Source organism: Perca fluviatilis, chromosome 20, assembly GCF_010015445.1.
Source record: "Perca fluviatilis chromosome 20, GENO_Pfluv_1.0, whole genome shotgun sequence".
Classification (NCBI taxonomy): domain Eukaryota; kingdom Metazoa; phylum Chordata; class Actinopteri; order Perciformes; family Percidae; genus Perca; species Perca fluviatilis.
Window position 1 is genome coordinate 33,052,485 of NC_053131.1, and position 25,142 is coordinate 33,077,626.

Consider the following 25,142-nt stretch of genomic DNA (forward strand, 5'->3'; position numbering starts at 1 on the left):
CACAGACAGAGAGACAGAGAGACAGAGAGACAGAGAGAGAGAGAGACAGAGAGAGAACAAAAAATAATCAACAAGCTTTAATCTTCATAAGAGGATGAATAAATCATTAAAATGATCATCAGGAGCTGATGGACAGAATAAATTAATATTAAAAACACTAAAGGAGAAAATCTACAAACCACCGTGTTCATGTTATCAACCAGCCTGTTGAACCATTGGTTCATGTAGCTTCAAAAAGCTCTGTCAATTTAGGAGAAATCCAGCGTACAGTGACAGAAATCTAAGAATTGACCAGAGCATTAAAACACCACCAGTGTCTCGTCGTAAAAGACATCACGTCACAAATAATATACCATGTGAATTTAGGAGAAATCTACAGTGTTGGGCAAGTTAATTCCAAAATGTAATACATTATAGATTACTAGTTACTGTCATTTGGTCATCAGCTGTGTGCTGGGCCATCAGCTGTGTGCTCGGCCATCAGCTGTGCGCTCGGCCATCAGCTGTGCGCTCGGCCGTCAGCTGTGCGCTCGGCCGTCAGCTGTGCGCTCGGGCCATCAGCGCTGGGCCATCAGCTGTGCGCTGGGCCATCAGCTGTGCGCTCGGCCATCAGCTGTGTGCTGGGCCATCAGCTGTGCACTCGGCCATCAGCTGTGCGCTCGGCCATCAGCTGTGTGCTCGGCCATCAGCTGTGCGCTCGGCCGTCAGCTGTGCACTCGGCCATCAGCTGTGAGCTCGGCCATCAGCTGTGCACTCGGCCATCAGCTGTGCGCTCGGCCATCAGCTGTGCGCTCGGCCATCAGCTGTGCGCTCGGTCATCAGGTGGTATTTCAGACTGGACGTGCTGCGATGATAGCTCAGTTCACAACGACCAAACACACACACATCACTTTGGTCTTGTCAATGGAACCATTTGGCAACTTTTTAAAAGTAAACTTTCCATTCAGAATCTTATTGGCGTCCATTTCGGCGTCTCGCGCTCGCCATCCACTCAAACCGCACCCTTAGCCTGCTACTTTTTGGCCGGCTCGCGAGCCCAAACAAGCGCGTGCGACGTGCCTGTTGTTGTGTTTCCGGTCTAGCTAGATCCGGTGTGGTGTTGTAGTTGTTCTAACGTTACTAGTTGTTGAAACAGCATGTGAAAAAACTACAAAGTTTGCTAGGCCAAAAAGAACGTTAATCTCGCGATAAAAAAATTGACGGTGTTAAAATGGGTTTGCATTAACGCAGTTAATAACGCGTTAAACTGACAGCACTAATGCATACATACATATATATACACACACATACATACATACATACAGTACAGGCCAAAAGTTTGGACACACCTTCTCATTCAATGTGTTTCTTCATTTTCATGACTATTTACATTGTAGATTCTCACTGAAGGCATCAAAACTATGAATCAACACATATGGAATTATGTACTTAACAAAAAAGTGTGAAATAACTGAAAACATGTCTTATATTTTAGATTCTTCAAAGTAGCCACCCTTTGCTTTTTTGGTAGCACTGCAAACCCTTGGTGTTCTCTCAATGAGCTTCATGAGGTAGTCACCTGAAATGGTTTTCACTTCACAGGTGTGCTTTGTCAGGGTTAATTAGTGGAATTATTTCCCTTATTAATAAAAAAGCAAAGGGTGGCTACTTTGAAGAATCTAGAATATAAGACATGTTTTCAGTTATTTCACACTTTTTTGTTAAGTACATAATTCCATATGTGTTCATTCATAGTTTTGATGCCTTCAGTGAGAATCTACAGTGTAAATAGTCATGAAAATAAAAAGGAAAAGCATTGAATGAGAAGGTGTGTCCAAACCTTTGGCCTGTACTATATATATATATATATATTTTTTTTTATATTAATTAGTGTGGATAGGATTATGAATAGAGACTTTGCTTAGAGAACACTCACACAGGCAGACTGAGTTGTCTGTCATTGAGATCTGAGGCCCGAAAGTAGCACATAGCTGAAGTGTGCACTCATCATAAAATGTGTCGACATGGGATGACACCCTACTGCAGCATTTAAGAATAAGTACAGGACTCTGTTGGCTCACTAAAATAGAATTTAATGATATAAAAAAAGCAGCTGTTCAGGTTGTATAATGAATCATAGTAACATACATGGTGTCAAAATACTCAAGTTAGTTGCCATTAAACAAGACCAGCTGTTATGACTACATGATGTATGTAAAATATGTAAACACACACACACACACACACACACATACACACAGTATGTAGTAGCCTATATGGTATTGCAGTTTCATGTTGAGTTTTGATGCTTTTTTCTGCCATAAAAATGGGTCAAAGTTGAAACTATATTCATGACTTGAAGCTGACAGCAGTCTGTCCTCCATGACGGACGAAACAAGACGTGCAGGTCACTTTAAAAACACATCTGCAGCCAATATCCGACATTTAATCGGTCAATCATTAGCACGCACACACACACACACACACACACACACACACACACACACACACACACACACACACACACACACACACACACACACACACACACACACACACACACACACACACAACAAGTGGAACCACAGGAAGTGAAAGGTGCAGGTCGCTGTTATGTCAAAGATCGATGAGGCCTCGCTTAAACGAGCAACACATCGGCCAACTGCAGAGCACTGCTGAGACTGCTATCGACCACACACACACACACACGACACACACACAGTGGCGCACGCACACACACACAAACACACACTGGCACACACACACACACACACACGACACACACACAGTGGCGCACGCACACACACGAACACATGATGAGATACACACACACACACACACACACACACACACACACACACGGTCTGAAGCTCAGTAACATTTTGTCGATTAGTTAGTTTAAATCAGAACACAAACAGAAATGTAAAAAGGTTTTTACAGCTGAGATGAACCAGAGGAGCTGCAGGAGACGAAGCAAAAGAGGAGGGAATTAAGAAAGAATAGGAGGATGAGGAGGAGGAGAAGGACATTGAATGTGAGGAAGAGGAGGAAGAGGAGGAGGCATCAAACGCTGTTGAACACGATGAAGAGGAGACTCTTCACTTTTGTGAATCAGGCCTTCACCTCGCTCTCTGCCTCTCAATAAGATCCTGAACAATACACTTCACAGATACATATTTATATATATGTGTGTGTGTGTGTGTGTGTGTGTGTGTGTGTGTGTGTGTGTGTGTGTGTGCTGTCTCCATAGCAGCAGTGCTAGTCTTGTTGTCATGGCAGCAGGAACTCAAGGCTGATTCCTCTCCTCCTTGTCCTCCATCTCTCTCTCTCTCTATTCAATTTGGTTCAATACTTTTCCTGTACTGAATGTACTTTAGCATATATCAAGCCCTTTTTGGAAGGCATTGTGGGTATTGGAGTATTGGGTATTCAGCCTGTTCTCACAAAGCACTCGTACATATCTTTTGGGAAAAGCACCGTAGGTAGTTTGTATGTATGCCACATCTTTATTACTGTCAGCAGGCAGCACATTGACTGCTGCTGTATAACAGAGATCCTTGTAGGGAGGAAAAAACAGAGCTTTCAAGGGGGGGGGGGAGGGGGGGTAGAGTTCATGTCCTGGAAGAGGTAAAACCTACATTGTGTAATGTTTTGAGTTGATTCTTAGCAAAAAAAAAAAAACTTTGTTCTTTCACAAATATGTGCTCATTCATGTATATTTACTTCCACCAACTAATCAAGTATTCTCCTAAGTGTAGAATCTGACATTCAGAATCAATTAACCAGAGGGACATACCTCCTTCTTTATAATACATTAGTCAAATAGGGACATACCTCCATCTTTATAATACATTAACCAAAGAGGGACATACCTCCATCTTTATAATTCATTAACCAAAGAGAGACATACCTCCATCTTTATAATACATTAACCAAAGAGGGACATACCTCCATCTTTATAATACATTAACCAAAGAGAGACATACCTCCATCTTTATAATACATTAGAGGGGCATACCTCCATCTTTATAATACATTAACCAAAGAGGGACATACCTCCATCTTTATAATACATTAACCAAAGAGGGACATACCTCCATCTTTATAATACATTAACCAAAGAGGGACATACCTCCATCTTTATAATACATTAACCAAAGAGGGACATACCTCCATCTTTATAATACATTAACCAAAGAGGGACATACCTCCATCTTTATAATACATTAACCAAAGAGAGACATACCTCCATCTTTATAATACATTAACCAAAGAGAGACATACCTCCATCTTTATAATACATTAACCAAAGAGGGACATACCTCCATCTTTATAATACATTAGAGGGACATACCTCCATCTTTATAATACATTAACCAAAGAGGGACATACCTCCATCTTTATAATACATTAACCAAAGAGAGACATACCTCCATCTTTATAATACATTAGTCAAAGAGGGACATACCTCCATCTTTATAATACATTAGAGGGACATACCTCCATCTTTATAATACATTAACCAAAGAGGGACATACCTCCATCTTTATAATACATTAACCAAAGAGGGACATACCTCCATCTTTATAATTCATTAACCAAAGAGGGACATACATCCATCTTTATAATACATTAGAGGGACATACCTCCATCTTTATAATACATTAACCAAAGTGGGACATACTTCCATCTTTATAATACATTAACCAAAGAGGGACATACCTCCATCTTTATAATTCATTAACCAAAGAGGGACATACCTCCATCTTTATAATACATTAGAGGGACATACCTCCATCTTTATAATGCATTAGTCAAAGAGGGACATACCTCCATCTTTATAATGCATTAGTCAAAGAGGGACATACCTCCATTTTTATAATACATTAACCAAAGAGGGACATACCTCCATCTTTATAATACATTAACCAAAGAGGGACATACCTCCATCTTTATAATACATTAGTCAAAGAGGGACATACCTCCATCTTTATAATTCATTAACCAAAGAGGGACATACCTCCATCTTTATAATACATTAGTCAAAGAGGGACATACCTCCATCTTTATAATACATTAACCAAAGAGAGACATACCTCCATCTTTATAATACATTAGTCAAAGAGGGACATACCTCCATCTTTATAATACATTAACCAAAGAGGGACATACCTCCATCTTTATAATACATTAACCAAAGAGGGACATACCTCCATCTTTATAATATATTAACCAAAGAGGGACATACCTCCATCTTTATAATACATTAACCAAAGAGGGACATACCTCCACCTTTATAATACATTAGTCAAAGAGGGACATACCTCCATCTTTATAATACATTAACCAAAGAGGGACATACCTCCACCTTTATAATACATTAGTTAAAGAGGGACATACCTCCATCTTTATAATACATTAGTCAAAGAGGGACATACCTTCACCTTTATAATACATTAGTCAAAGAGGGACATACCTCCATCTTTATAATACATTAGTTAAAGAGGGACATACCTTCACCTTTATAATATATTAGTCAAAGAGGGACATACCTCCACCTTTATAATACATTAGTCAAAGAGGGACATACCTCCACCTTTATAATACATTAGCCAAAGAGGGACATACCTCCACCTTTATAATACATTAGCCAAAGAGGGACATACCTCCATCTTTATAATACATTAACCAAAGAGGGACATACCTCCATCTTTATAATTCATTAACCAAAGAGGGACATACCTCCACCTTTATAATACATTAGCCAAAGAGGGACATACCTCCATCTTTCGCCCACTTACTCTGACCTGCAAATTTTGGTTTTTCTGGGTCAAAATGTAAAAGAAATTCCAACATTTGTTGTCGTCTTTTGACACTTTTGTCACTTTGTTTTTTAGAAGTTTCTGTCAATATTTTGACATTTTTTCAACATTCTATTATCAATTTTTCTTTATATGCTATAAAATTGAATAAAACACCTAAAACCAATGAATGGGGAGAACATGCAAACTCCCCGCAGAAAGGAACAACCTGGATTCAAACCCAGAACCTTCTTGCTGTGAGGCAGAAGTGCTAACCACTGAGCCACCACGCTGCCAGTTGTTGCCCACACAAAATGACAAAGAATAAAAAAACAGACATAAGATCCTTTTTCAGTAGGCCTGCACCAAAACGCCAAGTAAGTACAATAAGTCCTCATATCAAGACACTTTGGTAACCTCTTTATATGAATGGGTGCTTATGGGAATACTAAGGTCACTATGTCACAGGTAAAAGAGACAGAAAGAACTGGGGAGACCAGGGACAGTAAGCTGGAGAGTCTCAGGGAGACCAGGGACAGTCAGGTGGGGAGTCTCAGGGAGACCAGGGACAGTCAGGTGGGGAGTCTCAGGGAGACCAGGGACAGTCGGGTGGGGAGTCTCAGGTAGACCAGGGACAGTCAGGTGTTGAGCTTAGTTCATATTTTTGGAGGTGTGTGCTGTCAGGGTCAGCAGATGAGCTTTACCAGCGGCTCACTAATTTACATTACAATCAGCTAATTTAACAAGTGTACAAAAGCATTGTATTTCTTCTATATGGGGACACTTTCTCAAAATAAGTCCTTATGTTTTAAAGGTATTTTTGTGGCTTGATTGTAAACAACTTAAAAAAATAAATACATGGTTTTAAAGAAGAATATTTTGGTCAATTAAGTCAGTTTTTTCATTGACTCAAGAGAAACAGTGAAAAGAAGGATAATGGTACAGTCTCCATGTTACACTAATGATAGTATTAAGGCTTTCCTCTGTGTACACATGTCCTCTACAAGTATAATTGTGGCTGTATTATTTGTGTCCCCTTAAAAAATTGCTCTTCAGAAATTGTATGTTTACTGTCCCCCCTACTGTTAGATCAGCCCCCACCACCGTAAATGTGGCCAGCAGACTCCTCAGTGATTTTAAAAGTGAAAGAAACCCAAATTTCTGATATGGAAACTTTTTTTAAAAATGGGTCAAATCTGACCCGAGGACAACAGGAGGATTAAGCAGTACATTACCTCAAACATCCTCATTTCGAAACATCCAAACTGTCCCTTTGCTGCAGTGGGTGCACATATTCAGTGTAAAATACAGAATAAAATACTTTTCTTTTTCCCCCTGCAGCAGAAGCACAGCTGTGATCAATAACATTAACGATAAACTGCTCTCAGATCAGCCAGCTCTGAGTCTTTGCTATTGTTGTGAAATGCTGGATGACTGTGGGGACACTTTTGTTTGATCGGAGGCATCGTTAACGTTATAAGCTCCACCTGTGCTTCTCCTGCCTGCCTGCTGTGAAAAAAAAAAAAGGTCTATTGAAGCCGGTGCAGCTGAAATTGCATTTGCTAAAACCCACCAGACTCCATGTAAATAATCAGTGATTTTAGCATGGTAAAACACACTTCATTCAAAGTCGACAGAAACTAAATTAATCAATGAAAAGCCGTTTTGGGATGTATTTCCACTTTTCCAACCATCACAACTCTAGTTTTGTTTGAAATAAACACACAGTTTACAGATTTACATGTGAAAATATGTTGTCTCTATACACGCTAAAAGTAGTGATTTTTTAAATGAAGTCTGGTGGGTTTAGCCCTAGCGACTTCAGAGCTGTTTCTGGTTAAACAGAAAGGTCTCAAAGAGGTTTTTTAAAGGTCTATCTCTTTAGGGATCCATCCCATAATGTTGTCAGACACTTAGAATAATAATCTATAGGTTCAATGTGTGAAACGAGCTGTGTTTTAAACCGTTCCCTAGCACTGTTCGCCATTTTGTAGTGGTGTTTGAATTCTCCACGGTTAATTTTATTCACTATGTAGTCCATTATAAAATACCCACAATGCAACGGTAATGTCTCTGTGTCTTGTGGGGTCCACCGCTGCTACGCTTCTCTTCCAATAGGAGAAGGTTTTGACACTTTTTTTGCACTTTCTTCAATGGTTTTGTCACTTTTATTTCCACGTTTCTGATGCTATTTTTCCTAACACCAACATATTACCAATAGTTTTACACGTATTTTTTGGAATTCATGGTCAATAAATCTCATTTATAGGAGAATATACCTAATTTTGAAATATTGAATGATTTTGACTAATATTAGAGGAACTTATGTTGGTGGAGTCACGTTTTGAAAACCATATACATTTTTTCAAATGCTATAAAATTGAATGCCCACAATTCAGTGAAAGTAGTAATCAAGTACTTGCAATTGGACTTCATTTTTTGAGTAATTTGGTTAAAAAGAAACCCATATTTCTGATGTAGAAGTTTTGAGAACGGGTCTAATTTGACCCGAGGACCACATGAGGGTTAAGTGAGTGTCTGAAATCTCGTTTGGTCGTTCTCTAAATAGTTCACTGTTTAATAAACACTACACAGGAAATAGGGAGTGAGTGAATGAGGGAGCCAGGCCAGGCTTTTAGACACACTTAATGTATTTATAGCATCAGTGACTGACTGTGTGAGTGCAGAAACTCGTCGTCACTGCAGCCAAAAACCTCTTTTCTAAAGCCAACTGTCTACTAAAAGAGGAAGCTGCTTATTTCAGATTGACCATAAAATGTTATCAGACTTTAAAGACAACGTAAATAAGAAACTGAATCATTCGACTGCAGCTTTACAAATGGAAATCATCCAAAAACAGGTGAAGACACATCAGGAGAAAAATTAGCTTTGTCCAAGAGTTTCTGTCTCAGGAACAAACACAGAGAAGCTGACATTCAGCTAACATTCAGCTAACGATCAGCTAACATTCAGCTAACATTCAGCTAACATACAGCTAACATTCAGCTAACATTCAGCTAACGTTCAGCTAACATTCAGCTAACATTCAGCTAGCATACAGCTAACATTCAGCTAACATTCAGCTCACGTTCAGCTAACATTCAGCTAACGTTCAGCTAACATTCAGCTAACATTCAGCTGACGTTCAGCTAAAATACAGCTAACATTCATCTAACATTCAGCTAACGTTCAGATAACATTCAGCTAACATTCAGCTAACGATCAGCTGACGTTCAGCTAACATACAGCTAACATTCAGCTAACATTCAGCTAACATTCAGCTAACGTTCAGCTAACATTCAGCTAACGATCAGCTGACGTTCAGCTAACATACAGCTAACATTCAGCTAACATTCAACAAACGTTCAGCTAACATTCAGCTAACTATTGGTAATAAGTTGGTGTTAGGAAAAATAGCATCAGAAACGTGGAAAGAAGTGAAAAAACCATTGAAGAAAGTGCAAAAAAAAGTGACAAAAACATTGAAAAATGTGCAAAAAAGTGACAAAACCGTCACTTCTCCCATTGGAAGAGGACCCAGCGTGACACAGAGACATTACCGGTGCATTGTGGGTATTTTATAATGGACTACATAGTGAATAAAATTAACTGTGGAGAATTCAAACACTACTGCAAAATGGCGAACAGTGCTAGGGAACGGTTTCAAACAGCTCGTTTCACACATTGAACCTATAGTTTATTATTCTAAGTGTCTGACAACATTATGGGATGGATCCCCACAGAGATAGACCTTTATAAACCCTCTTTAAGACCTTTCTGTTTAACCAGAAACAGCTCGGAGGTCACTGGGCTGGATATCTGGGCTGGATCAAAATCTGCAGATTTAAATCAAGATTATATTCCGTATAATTCATAATGTCCCTGATTTTTGAGTGAGTGAGTGAATGAGGGAACAGTTTGGAACACAGCCAGGCTTTTAGACCCACTTAATGCAAACTGTCTACTTAAAGAGGAGGCTGCTCATTTCAAAATGACCAAAAACTGAATCATTCGACTGCAGCTTTCAGCATGAAAATCATCCAAAAACCAGGGGAAGATGATGGTGTACAGATCCTCGACTCCTCGCTCAGAACACCTAATGGGGATGTGAGGGGGCTGTCACCATGACGACAGGACATGCTGCGTGATGCCAGGTGTATGTGTGTCATCGCAATTTTGGTGACATTGACGGTGTGAGCAGCAGATGCAGTTACATATCTGTGTGTGTGTCGGTTTCAATGTGTGTGTGCATGAACAGATTATGTGTTTGAATGTGTTCTGACTCCCTTTTAAAGGGTAGCTACCATTTTTTTTCAACCTGTTGTCCTATGTTTTTGTGTCTAAGTGACTGATGGGAACAACAATCTTTGTAACTGGTCCAGTATTGAGCGTGAACGCTGTAACCGGCTGCCACAGACCAGGCTGGAATGCAACCCTACAGGGCAAATGTGCATTGTCAATTTGGTTGCTGTTTTTGCCAGTTTTGACAGGCTCAGATTATTATTCTAAGTGTCTGACAACATTATGTTAAGGATCCCTACAGATATAGACCTTTAAAACCCTCTTTAAGACTGTTCTGTTTAACGAGAAACAGCTCTGAAGTCACTGGCGCTAAACCCACCAGACTCCATTTAAAAAAACAGCACTTTTAGCGTGTATAGAGCCAGCATATTTCCATGTAAATCTGTAAACTGTGTGTTTATTTCAACCAAAACTAGAGTTGTGATGGTTGGAAAAGTGGAAAGACGACCCAAAACGGCTTTTATTAGTTTTATTTTGTTTCTTGTCGACTTTGAATGAAGTCTAATTTACGATGCTAAAATCACTGATTATTTACATGGAGTCCGGTGGGTTTAGCGAATGCAATTTCGCAGATGTTTTTATGTTTAAAAAAAGGATCTTACTCTTTAACAGAAAGGTCGTGTGTGTGTGTGTGTGTGTGTGTGTGTGTGTGTCTCTGTGTGTGTGTGTGTCTCTGTTCTCTGTGTGTGTGTGTGTGTGTGTGTGTGTGTGTGTGTGTGTGTGTGTGTGTGTGTGTGTGTGTGTGTGTGTGTGTGTGTGTGTGTGTGTGTCTGTGTGTGTGTGTTTGTGTGTGTGTGTGTGTGTGTGTTCAAAATGAAGGAACATGTCAGCCAGTGACACGTTGTGGTTTTATGATACATCAGGCTGTGATACACACACAATACTAGTTAGGGGATACATTCTCTGTTGGTTTAAGTCTTTAACATGTTGACAAAGAAGGAGAAGAAGGAAAGTGTGAAATATCAACACATTTTAAAGGAAAGAAATGAAGAACAAGAAGGCGAGAAAGAGATGGAGAGATGAATAAAGAGACATGAATGGATCGAAAAGTGGAGATGGGTTAGAGAGAACAATGACACACACACACACACACACACACACAACACACACACACACATCTGTTCTCTTCTGCTTCATTCAGTGTGTGTGTGTGTGTGTGTGTGTGTGTGTGTATCTCATAATGGCCCTTAGAAGGACACTTCATAGCCGCAATCATCATCAGTTGCCAGGCAACAAGGAGAAACCGCCAGCGACAGAAAACACTGCACACACAGTGTTATTATTACTGTTACAAAGGGTCAGAGGTATGTGTGTGTGTGTGTGTGTGTGTGTGTGTGTGTGTGTGTGTGTGTGTGTGTGTGTTCTTGTGCGTGCATGTGTGTGTGTGTGTGTGTGTGTGTGTTATGTGTGTGTGTGTGTGTGTGTGTGTGTGTGTGTTCTTGTGCGTGCATGTGTGTGTGTGTGTGTGTGTGTGTGTGTGTGTGTGTGTGTGTGTGTGTGTGTGTGTGTGCTGGACAGTGTTTGGGTCATTACTGGGAACAAAAGTCCTTTATCTCCAAAAAAGCTGAAGCCACAGACATTTCTTTCGTCTATCGTCAATTTTCATCTGATTTAGATTTTAGTCTTTTGATAAATTCGTAAGTCAACAAGAACTAAAGAGGTTTTAGACCCCGTTTACATTACACTTGGTTTTAAAATGCGTCTAGCCCACATAAGTCGGTGATTACGACTCGATGATGCTGCTGTCCTGCCTGTCGGATGTTATACCGCCCCAAAGTACTGAATTGCACAGTGTTGGGAAAATTGACTTTCTACATGAACTAGTTCAAAGTTCAGTTCACAAATTTTAAAATGAACCAGTTCAGTTCATAGTTCATACTTCAACATTTTTAACTAAGTTCACAGTTCCAAAAATGAACTTAGTTCATAGTTCTTTTTTTTCCATATGTTGCTGCGAGCTATTTATTTTTCTAAATTATTGCCACAGCCCAAATATAGAACCACAGACAGCAATTATTTTATTAGTTTTAACACTGAAACTATGCGTCAGATTTCATCTTCATATCCAATCAGTTCAACGAGCCGTTTCAGATTTGCTGTGGATGTGTGTGTGTGTGTGTGTGTGTGTGTGTCTGTGTGTGTCTGTGTGTGTGTGTGTGTGTGTCTCTGTGTGTGTGTGTGTGTGTGTGTGTGTTTCTCTGTGTGTGTCTGTGTGTGTGTGTGTTGTCTGTGTGTGTGTCTGTGTGTGTGTGTGTGTGTGTGTGTGTGTGTGTGTGTGTGTGTGTGTGTGTGTGTGTGTGTGTGTGTGTGTCTGTGTGTGTGTGTGTGTGTGTGTGTGTGTGTGTGTGTGTTTCTCTGTGTGTGTGTGTGTGTGTGTGTGTGTGTGTGTGTGTTTCTCTGTGTGTGTGTGTCTGTGGTTTGCTGTGGATGTGACTAAAGTGCAGATTTTCTTTCTGAAAGCCGGCAGGCAAAGTTTGCCCAGAAATATCAGATGTTTCCATCCTCAGCGACCTCGTCATAAAACGTGTTTAAATGATCGTACGAAGCCTCCACGCTGCTTTCTGATTGGATGACCCCATGCGGCGGTGAGACACTGGTTGGCTGGTGTTGCCAGATTGGGTGTTTTTTTCCCGCTACATATGAAGGCCTGTTTACGGTGTGTTTTAGCCCTGGTTTTCAGCCTGGAAGGCTCTGTAGAAATCTGGCGCCCTATTGGACGAAGTTAAACTGAGAGAGCGTGGCGTTCGACAGACACCAGGATGAAGGAGTTCACGGTAACGTTCATCAGGCGGTGATACGGTACGTTCAGTTCACGTTCACCCAAAATATGAACGAGTTCATGAACTATCAGATTATAGACTATTAGAATTTTGTTGAAGTATCCAAGATGGACCAGTGCTAGTCATTTGTTTGTGACGAGTAATGTTCCCACCTTTCATGCTGCGCTGAGGAATTTTATGTCAAATTTAGGTGCCGATTAACAGAGTCAAAGAATACAATTTTAACTGCCTTAACTTACCCTGCACTTAGTGATACCAGATTTACTTCCAAACTCTGGAAACACTGGCACACGCATTTGCATATGTTCTAAGTATTGTGTATAACTATCTTTGTGTCTGTGTATGTGTGTATGTGTGTAGGTATGTATGTTTTGTATTATGTGATAGACAGTATGTCTGTATGTTTTTGTGTTTTTATGTTTTATGTTTGAGTCTACCCTTCTGTTTGTAATATGTTATTTGTACTTTTATATCTGGACCTTGAGTCTGTAAATAAAGTTATATATATATATATATATATATATATATATATATATATATATATATATCGCTCAATGAAAGCGTTCAGCACACTGCTGAATTGCATCTTGCGGATGCATAGCGTTAATTTCTGAAGACACGGCTTACGCTCCACAGGAACGCAGGGCTACGCGTGGCAGACATCTTACGTCCAGTAAAGCGTAGTTAAAAGCCAGTATATCTGGGCCTTACTACGAACCACAGGAGCATTTCAAATAAGCGCCCCACTAGCTTTGGCATTTTTAACCTGACTCCGCCAGATGGATCGCTTCGTATTTGCTCAGCATATCCATCTGGGAACTTTCCGTTAGAGAACTTTTGGGAATGGGTGAAAATCCTGGTTAGCTGATTGGATAAACCATCTGTCATCTATCACCACCTATAGTTGGTGATAGACGGGGCCAAATCAACCAATCAGATCAACGAAGCGTATGAAAATACAACCACAAGCCAGGCTACCCCTGTGCTGCTGCTGCAGGCAAAGCATAGCTCGTTAGCTCAGCGAGCTAGCAGCATGTTGGTAAAGGACATTTGCCGTTTGTGTAACGAGGATTTAGGAATAAAAGGCCCCATTTCAGGTTCCCGGTCCATACTCCAAAAGAAGGATCCAAGAGGAAAAAGCATTAGCGAGCAGCTAACAGAATTAGGGCTACCGCTAATACTGGTTAGCTGATTGGATAAACCATCTGTCTATCACCACCTATAGTTGGTGATAGACGCTTCTCGTTGCGTCACACCTAAACCAGCACTGATTGGTCGGTCGTTTGGCGAACGGCTCCAAATTTTCTCTTATCTCAAGATGCCAGACTGATCTGCGAGTGGAAAACTGGAGCTCGCCAGATCAGGACGCTCTCACGAGGCTACGACATTTTATCCACACCAGAGAATGTAACGGTCACAGTTTTTTAACACAAACGTCCCAAAAACATGTCTGTAACGCTGTGAAACGGTTGCAGGCTCCGCCTCAGAAAAAACAACCCCATAGGTCGTTCGGTGCTACTTCACGTTCTGCTTCACGTGGTAACCTTCAGGAAGTGAAGTAATGTCTGATTTGAACCCAAACCTCCATCTTTTTTATCAACTTCACTCAGTAGTTTTGGTGTCTAAACTTAACCAAACTGGGAACGTTTTAGATCATTTTTGTTCCATCGGTCACTTACATACAAAAACTACATTCTCTATTTTAGGAGAACATTCTAAAAAACCATTTCGAACACACCTGTTTACATACATACACATACACATACACACACGCACACATACACATACACACACGCACACATACACACACACACACACGCACACATACACACACGCACACACACACACACGCACCACGCACGCACACACACACATACTCTCACAAACACACACACACACGCACACACACACACATACTCTCACAAACACACACACACGCACACATACACACACGCACACACACACACACACACGCATTACACACACGCACACACACCACACACACACACGCACGCACACACACACACATACTCTCACAAACACACACACAACACGCACACAATACAACTCCACAAAACACACACACACGCACATTCACACACACGCACACACACTACACACACTACACACACACGCACACACACACACACACACACACACATACTCTCACAAACACACACACACACGCACGCACACACACACATACTCTCACAAACACACACACACACGCACACATACACACACGCACACACACACGCACACACACGCACACACACAACGCACACACACATACTCTCACAAACACACACACAACACACGCATACACACACATACTCTCACAAACCCACACACTACCCACACACACACACACGCACACACACACCGCACACACACGCACGCATACACACGCATACGCACACACACATACTCTCACAAACACACACACACACACGCACGCACGCACACACACACATACTCTCACAAACACACACACACACACACATGCACACATCTTGTCGTTAATCAGTTCATTTTGTGCTATTTGAAGTTTTAACTGTTGCATGTCATGCAGGTGTGACGTGTAAACAGGTGTGTATGTGTGTGTGTGTTGTGTTTTTTCGCCTTCTCGGCTCTCTTTTGTGTTCTCCGGGTGTGTGTGTGTGTGTGTGTGTGTGTGTGTGTGTGTGTGTGTGTGTAGCACAGTGTCGAGCCGTTAGCATCCAGGCTCTCAGGTTTCAGTTGCGTTCAGGTGTAAAAGTCTCACCGTGGGGAAATGAGGTGATTTTCACCTGAAATAAGACGATTAGTAAGTCAGAGTTAATGGAAACCTCATGCTGTGAATGTGTGTGTGTGTGTGTGTGTGTGTGTGTGTGTGTGTATTCATTCACACCAAGCAGTCACCATTTTCAAAAGAAATTCTCCAGAGCTTTTTAATTTAATATTGAAAAAAGTGATTCTCCAACTGTCTGCCAGCGACTCCAAAGCCTCACAATGATGAGCATACAGAGACAATGATTGAGTAAGCTATTTGTTTGAACTGTCATTCAACTTGGTTGTAGTTTGTAATGTAATTTTGAAATACGAAGCCTTTTGCATTGGATCCCCATCCCAATAAAGTCCAGATCCCAATCCTAATAAAGCCTGATTCCATCCCAATAAAGTCCAGATCCCACCCTAATAAAGTCCAGATCCCCATCCTAATAAAGCCTGATTCCATTCCAATAAAGTCCAGATCCCATCCTAATAAAGTCCAGATCCCCATCCTAATAAAGCCTGATTCCATTCCAATAAAGTCCAGATCTCAATCCTAATAAAGCCTGATTCCATTCCAATAAAGTCCAGATCCCATCCTAATAAAGTCCAGATCCCCATCCTAATAAAGCCTGATTCCATCGTAATAAAGTCCAGATCCCCATCCTAATAAAGCCTGATTCCATCGTAATAAAGTCCAGATCCCCATCCTAATAAAGCCTGATTCCCATCCCAATAAAGTCCCGATTCCCATCCCAATAAAGCCCAGATCCCCATCCTAATAAAGCCTGATTCCATCCTAAAAAAACTCCAGATCCCCATCCCAATAAAGCCCAGATCCCCATCCTAATAAAGCCTGATTCCATCCTAAAAAAACTCCAGATCCCCATCCCAATAAAGTCCAGATCCCCATCCCAATATAGTCCAGATCTTATCCCAAAAAACTCAAGATCCCCATCCTAATAAAGACCAGATCCCATCCTAATAAAGCCCAGATCCCATCCTAATAAAGCCCAGATCCCATCCTAATAAAGCCCAGATCCCACCCTAATAAAGCCCAGATCCCATCCTAATAAAGCCCAGATCCCACCCTAATAAAGTCCAGATCCCCATCCTAATAAAGCCCAGATCCCATCCTAATAAAGTCCAGATCCCATCCTAATAAAGCCCAGATCCCATCCCAATAAATCCTAGATCCCATCCTAATAAAGCCCAGATCCCATCCTAATAAAGCCCAGATCCCATCCTAATAAAGCCCAGATCCCATCCCAATAAAGCCTAGATCCCATCCCAATAAAGTCCAGATCCCATCCTAATAAAGCCCAGATCCCATCCCAATAAAGCCCAGATCCCATCCTAATAAAGTCCAGATCTCATCCCAATAAAGCCCAGATCCCATCCCAATACAGTCCAGATCCCCATCCCAATATAGTCCAGATCCCATCCCAATACAGTCCAGATCCCCATCCCAATATAGTCCAGATCCCATCCCAATTTGACCACAACCCAAAATCCCATCTGAAATCTTTTCTAATCACAGTGCAATTCAACCTTCATACAAACAAAATAAACAGAATAAAAAGTCATTATGAAGCAGATAAATCAATAAAGGATAATCTTTCTAAAGATATTGACATATATATATATATAGCGAGTGGTTTGATGTCAGATTTGGTTTCGAGATAAATATTTCCTCTGCATCTATCACATTCATAAGGACACTAACACGGTCTTGTCAGTGTTTGATTGTGAACGTTTGGCAACCGCTTCAGTTCATAAAGCAAAAGCCAGAAAAACAGAGAAACCCCTGCAGAGCGAGCGAACAAAGGCATTATTCATCTTTTTATTCCAAACGAGAAGTGACGGTAGCCTGAGAGTGAGTCACGGCGCTGACTAACACTGGAGCAGATCGCTGGTTTCCAGGCTCACATACTGAACACATGCAGGAAAAATACAGCTAAACACACTGCAAGCCTTCAGAGAAATGGTATGTTCTTTGCAAATACATCTCGGGCCCCTATCCTGCACCCGTCGCAGCGCGGTGCAAAGCCCGACCCAAGTGTCTTTGCTAGTTTAAGACAGACGCAGTTGTCAGTTTCCCGTCCAGCACCCACGCCGTTTAAATAGCAAATGCACCTGCACCCATCTGTGGCCCCATGGGCTTGCTGGTCTTACAGGGAGGTGTGTTCAGGTGCATTCTGGGCGTGCTGGTCTCACAGGGAGGTGTGTTCAGGTGCACTCTGGGCGTGCTGGTCTTACAGGGAGGTGTGTTCAGGTGCATTCTGGGCGTGCTGGTCTCACAGGGAGGTGTGTTCAGGTGCAATCTGGGCGTGCTGGTCTTACAGAGAGGTGTGTTCAGGTGCATTCTGGGCGTGCTGGGCTTACAGGGAGGTGTGTTCAGGTGCATTCTGGGCGTGCTGGTCTTACAGAGAGGTGTGTTCAGGTGCATTCTGGGCGTGCTGGTCTTACAGGGAGGTGTGTTCAGGTGCATTCTGGGCGTGCTGGTCTTACAGGGAGGTGTGTTCAGGTGCACTCTGGGCGTGCTGGTCTTACAGGGAGGTGTGTTCAGGTGCACTCTGGGCGTGCTGGTCTTACAGGGAGGTGTGTTCAGGTGCATTCTGGGCGTGCTGGGCTTACAGGGAGGTGTGTTCAGGTGCATATTGCTATGTTGAAGCAGTGGGAAGTCATCACGCCATTGACCAACAAAAAACTGGTCTGAAGTCAATAACGCAGAATTTCATTGTTATTTTAACAGACCATTCTTGTGTTTTATCCTTAACTTCTTCAGGACATGAACACCTGTTTCCTGGGTGAAAGTCTTGTGTTTTCTCCTTAACTTCTTCAGGACATGAACACCTGTTTCCTGGGTGAAAGTATTGTGTTTTCTCCTTAACTTCTTCAGGACATGAACACCTGTTTCCTGGGTGAAAGTCTTGTGTTTTCTCCTTAACTTCTTCAGGACATGAACACCTGTTTCCTGGGTGAAAGTCTTGTGTTTTCTCCTTAACTTCTTCAGGACATGAACACCTGTTTCCTGGGTGAAAGTCTTGTGTTTTCTCCTTAACTTCTTCAGGACATGAACACCAGTTTCCCGGCTTGAAAGCCCTGCGTTTTAGGAGCCAAACATCCTCCCTGACCTCCTCCCAAAATATAGAGGTTTGGCTTAAAATCAGACGTTACTTCACTTCCTGAAAGTTACGCACGTGACGCAGAACGTGAAGTAGCTCCGTTTGTTCTATAAAGTGAAAAAAACTCCCTCCTTGTTTTCTTAAATGGGACACGAACCCCCGGTCTCCTGGGTGAAAGTCCTTTGTTTGTCAGTCGCAGTTTTTAAACACGTCGTTAAACGTTGTGAAACGGTTACAGTTTGGTTAGGTTTAGGCACTAAAACTACTTAGTTAAGTACTAAAACTACTAGTACTAAAACTACTTAGTTAAGTACTAAAACTACTAGTACTAAAACTACTTAGTTAAGTTTAGAAAAAGATGGTAGTTTGGGTTAAAATCATCCGGTTACTTTTGATGTGTGTTCTTCCTTGGCCCATGCTGCAAACTTCCACCAAGTTTAATCATCCATCCTGCCGGACAACGCCAAAATGTGGTGGAAGTTTTCCTTGAAAGCAGCAGCGTTTAGAAATATCAATGATCAAAATGAATAACGAATAACAACTGTTTGAGAATTAAACCAAAGTTTGGTCTTTGAGTATTTATTTACATTTGCAAATGGAGAAAATACAGTTTCACAAGTACCGCAGCATGTCTGAAAATGTCTTTCTAACCTAAAGTCTAAACATCCACACATCATATAGTGAAAACCTCTGTTAAGCCACCCCTCTAATGTATCTTCTAGCATGCTCATAGTTGATCACCTTCCCCTTTGCTCCTGTTCTTTTCATTAGCCTAAACAACAGTTTTATCTCAGGAGACAGAAACCTACGAAGTTCTCACTGTCGTAAACAGTCATCGGCCTTCTCCACTTCTATCTAAGCAAAACACAACAATGTGAGAAGGTTCAGGCTAGTAAAACTAAATAACTCTACTAGGCTGAAAGTAAACGGTTGCCAACTATTTCACTTGGAGCCTTTTGAATCTACACATGAAGAAGCTAAATCTTGTGGCGTTATAAAACAATCATTAAACGAAATTAATAAAATAAAATTTGCCACCACAATCAGGCCAGTACTATTTCTGCAAGCCTGCCGACTGACAAAACTCACAAACCGACAAAACGAGCCCAAAACATGACTTCTTCCCCCCCCCTGCCGTGTCTGTTATTTTCGATACACAATTATAATAAAGATAAAAATAGCTAGAAGAATATAAAATGAAAACAAAAGCCCACACATTACAAGTTTCCTTTCCAACGTCGAGTCGAGCGTCGCGCTGTTGCCAGCAGCACATTTAGAAGACCAACAAGGTGACTCTGTGATGTCTCGTTGTGTTACAAAATTATGTCTCAAAACAAAACGTATCACTTTACAAATCCATTATTGGCTGAATTTGCAGAATCTTCACTGATCCTGAGATGGAAACACACACACAAACCATAGTTCTTAAGGTGTGTTACTGGGACGATTTGGTTGAAACTGCCCAAATGATTTAAGTTCACTTTAAATTTATTTTTCTTTCTGTTTTTCTTTTCACTTTGTAGTTTTCGCTGTTTTTTTCTCTTTTTCATCAAACTGCAATTTTTGCAAGTTCCCGCAATTTCATCGCATAAAATTGCATAAATATCCCGCATATTCCATCGCATTTTTTAAGAAAACGTTCCGCATAATCAAGGATTTTTGCCCCCAACAATCACAAAAAAACTCATGAGTACATGTAGAATCATACAGATGTTTGACTCTGTGGTCTGTACATGAAGAATCATACAGATGTTTGACTCTGTGGTCTGTACATGAAGAATCATACAGATGTTTGACTCTGTGGTCTGTACATGTAGAATCATACAGATGTTTGACTCTCTGTGGTCTGTACATGAAGAATCATACAGATGTTTGACTCTGTGGTCTGTACATGAAGACTCATACAGATGTTTGACTCTGTGGTCTGTACATGAAGAATCATACAGATGTTTGACTCTGTGGTCTGTACATGAAGACTCATACAGATGTTTGACTCTGTGGTCTGTACATGAAGAATCATACAGATGTTTGACTGTGTGGTCTGTACATGAAGAATCATACAGATGTTTGACTCTCTGTGGTCTGTACATGAAGAATCATACAGATGTTTGACTCTGTGGTCTGTACATGAAGAATCATACAGATGTTTGACTCTCTGTGGTCTGTACATGTAGAATCATACAGATGTTTGACTCTGTGGTCTGTACATGAAGAATCATACAGATGTTTGACTGTGTGGTCTGTACATGAAGAATCATACAGATGTTTGACTCTCTGTGGTCTGTACATGAAGAATCATACAGATGTTTGACTCTGTGCTCTGTACATGAAGAATCATACAGATGTTTGACTCTGTGGTCTGTACATGAAGAATCATACAGATGTTTGACTCTGTGGTCTGTACATGAAGAATCATACAGATGTTTGACTCTCTGTGGTCTGTACATGAAGAATCATACAGATGTTTGACTCTGTGGTCTGTACATGAAGAATCATACAGATGTTTGACTCTCTGTGGTCTGTACATGAAGAATCATACAGATGTTTGACTCTCTGTAGTCTGTACATGAAGAATCATACAGATGTTTGACTCTGTGGTCTGTACATGAAGACTCATACAGATGTTTGACTCTGTGGTCTGTACATGAAGAATCATACAGATGTTTGACTGTGTGGTCTGTACATGAAGAATCATACAGATGTTTGACTGTGTGGTCTGTACATGAAGAATCATACAGATGTTTGACTCTGTGGTCTGTACATGAAGAATCCTACAGATGTTTGACTCTGTGTGGTCTCTACATGAAGAATCATACAGATGTTTGACTGTGTGGTCTGTACATGAAGACTCATACAGATGTATTTGAATTGAAAGCGCAGCGCGTGCAGTGGGCGCATAGTTACCAACATTCAGACGTGCACGACCACGCTCCAAGATTTTGCAACATCAGTGATTGGCTACAGGAGAGAAGATGTCCCTTCTTAAAGCCGCTTTGACTGCACTCAGTATGAAAGACCAGACAGTTCGCAGCAACCACCCACGCTGTCCGTTATATATATATGCCTATATATATTTATATATATATATATATATATATATATATATATATATATAAACTTGCTGTCAAACGATTAAAATCGCATTAATGTCATCGCACATTTTTATCTATCTTATCTTCTGTCTGAAGTCATCCATAGTCACCTGGCTTTGACGAGGGGGCGGAGAATTGGCATCAGCTGTGCGCTCGGCCATCAGCTGTGTGCTTTAGCCATCAGCTGTGTGCTTTAGCCATCAGTTGTGCGCTCGGCCATCAGCTGTGTGCTCGGCCATCAGCTGTGCGCTCGGCCATCAGCTGTGTGCTCGGCCATCAGCTGTGCGCTCGGCCATCAGCTGTGCGCTCGGCCATCAGCTGTGCGCTCGGTCATCAGCTGTGCGCTCGGCCATCAGCTGTGTGCTTTAGCCATCAGCTGTGTGCTTGGCGCCATCGGCGCTCGGCCATCAGCTGTGCTTTTGCGCCATCAGTTGTGTGCTTTAGCCATCAGTTGTGTGCTTTAGCCATCAGCTGTGTGCTTTAGCCATCAGCTGTGCGCTCGGCCATCAGCTGTGTGCTTTAGCCATCAGCTGTGTGCTTTAGCCATCAGTTGTGCGCTCGGCCATCAGCTGTGTGCTTTAGCCATCAGTTGTGTGCTTTAGCCATCAGTTGTGTGCTTTAGCCATCAGCTGTGTGCTTTAGCCATCAGCTGTGCGCTCGGCCATCAGCTGTGTGCTTTAGCCATCAGCTGTGTGCTTTAGCCATCAGTTGTGCGCTCGGCCATCAGCTGTGTGGTCGGCCATCAGCTGTGCGCTCGGTCATCAGCTGTGTGCTTGGCTATCAGCTGTGCGCTCGGCCATCAGCTGTGCGCTCGGCCATCAGCTGTGTGCTTTAGCCATCAGCTGTGTGCTTTAGCCATCAGTTGTGCGCTCGGCCATCAGCTGTGTGGTCGGCCATCAGCTGTGCGCTCGGTCATCAGCTGTGTGCTGGGCCATCAGCTGTGTGCTCGGCCATCAGCTGTGTGCTCGGCTATCAGCTGTGCGCTCAGCCATCAGCTGTGCGCTCGGTCATCAGCTGTGTGCTCGGCCATCAGCTGTACGCTCGGTCATCAGCTGGTATTTCAGACTGGACGTGCTGCGATGATAGCTCAGTTCACAACCACAAAACACACACAGATCACTTTGGTCTTGTCAATGGAACCATTTGGCAACTTTTTAAAAGTAAACTTTCCATTCAGAATCTTAATGGCGTCCATTTCGGCGTCTCGCGCTCGCCATCCACTCAAACCGCACCGTTAGCCTGCTACTTTTTGGCCGGCACGCGAGCCCAAACAAGCGCGTGCGACGTGCCTGTTGTTGTGTTTCCGGTCTAGCTAGATCCGGTGTGGTGTTGTAGTTGTTCTAACGTTACTAGTTGTTGAAACAGCATGTGAAAAAACTACAAAGTTTGCTAGGCCAAAAAGAACGTTCATTTCCTGCATTCGGATACACTTTTATGCACCAATTTATGGTGGGAATACCTTTATTTAGCCTATGAGACGGAAAACACAGATGACATTCAAAATATATAATGGAATATAAAGCAGAAAGAGGGCTGTCACATCAGGGACCTGAGTCTCTCTGCATGTTTCTGCATGGTTAGTTGCACTCAGTATGAAAGACCAGACAGTTCGCAGCAACCACCCACGCTGTCCGTTATATATATATATATATATATATATATATAAACTTGCTGTCAAACGATTAAAATCGCATTAATGTCATCGCACATTTTTATCTATCTTATCTTCTGTCTGAAGTCATCCATAGTCACCTGGCTTTGACGAGGGGGCGGAGAATTGGCATCAGCTGTGCGCTCGGCCATCAGCTGTGCGCTCGGCCATCAGCTGTGTGCTTTAGCCATCAGCTGTGTGCTTTAGCCATCAGCTGTGTGCTCGGCCATCAGCTGTGCGCTCGGCCATCAGCTGTGTGCTTTAGCCATCAGCTGTGTGCTTTAGCCATCAGCTGTGTGCTTTAGCCATCAGCTGTGTGCTTTAGCCATCAGCTGTGTGCTCGGCCATCAGTTGTGCGCTCGGCCATCAGTTGTGCCAATTTACAGTTTAGTTTGCTGTCACATTATTCGACCCCATATTTGTGAATACAAATATCTGAAGTGAAAGTTCTGTCAAAAAAACTATGTTTTTGTGTATCATAGCACATTTTTAAATGGAAATCCTGGAGCTTTCTTAGTGGGTATACTGCTCACACAGTTGAAGAGGATCTGATTGGTCTACACTTTCTCTCAGACAGTTAAAGAGGATCTGATTGGTCTACACTTTCTCTCACACAGTTGAAGAGGATCTGATTGGTCTACACTTTCTCTCAGACAGTTGAAGAGGATCTGATTGGTCTACACTTTCTCTCAGACAGTTGAAGAGGATCTGATTGGTCTAAACTTTCTCTCACACAGTTGAAGAGGATCTGATTGGTCTACACTTTCTCTCAAACTGTTGAATAGGATCTGATTGGTCTAAACTTTCTCTCAGACAGTTGAAGAGGATCTGATTGGTCTAAACTTTCTCTCAGACAGTTGAAGAGGATCTGATTGGTCTAAACTTTCTCTCAAGACAGTTGAAGAGGATCTGACTGGTCTACACTTTCTCTCAAGACAGTTGAAGAGGATCTGATTGGTCTAAACTTTCTCTCAGACAGTTGAAGAGGATCTGATTGGTCTAAACTTTCTCTCAGACAGTTGAAGAGGATCTGATTGGTCTAAACTTTCTCTCAAACTGTTGAAGAGGATCTGATTGGTCTAAACTTTCTCTCAGACAGTTGAAGAGGATCTGATTGGTCTAAAATTTCTCTCTGACAGTTGCAGAACAATTAGATAGAAAACAGGATGTCAAAAAGCACTAAAACCGTCAAAAACGTGACAAAAAAAAAATAAAGATAGTTAAAAAGTGTTTTCCCAAATTATGTTAACGGCTTGAAAAATAACAATGGTGCACGTAGCTGGTGTGAATGGAGCTTCCCTCCCTCTAACTATCACTGGTTACTTTGATACTGAAGACAAGATCCAAACTGCTGCCTCTTTTATCTATGAATTAAAGTCTGAATATTTTTCGAAAAATATATTTTGACGGAAAAAAGCCATGTTTGCTTTTCTCTGGGTTACCTTGTTTAAAAAAAAAACTTTATTTATAAAAATGTCGAAAACAGGAGGAGAGAGAGAGGGAGGAGAGGAGAGGAGAGGAGAGGAGAGGAGAGAGAGACAGAGAGAGAGAAAGAAAGAGAGAGGAGAGCGAGAGAGGAGAGAGGAGAGGGGGAGAGAGAGAGAGGAGAGAGAGACAGAGACAGAGACAGAGACAGACAGACAGAGGAGAAAGAAGGA

The 25,142-nt window shown here is 41.8% G+C and overlaps 1 protein-coding gene across 1 annotated transcript in view; it reads right to left on the reverse strand.

Moving 5' to 3' along the window:
- Positions 1 to 25,142, reverse strand: part of prkd1 (protein kinase D1) — an 83,962-nt gene that overhangs the window by 58,127 nt on the left and 693 nt on the right. The window lies entirely within an intron of this gene.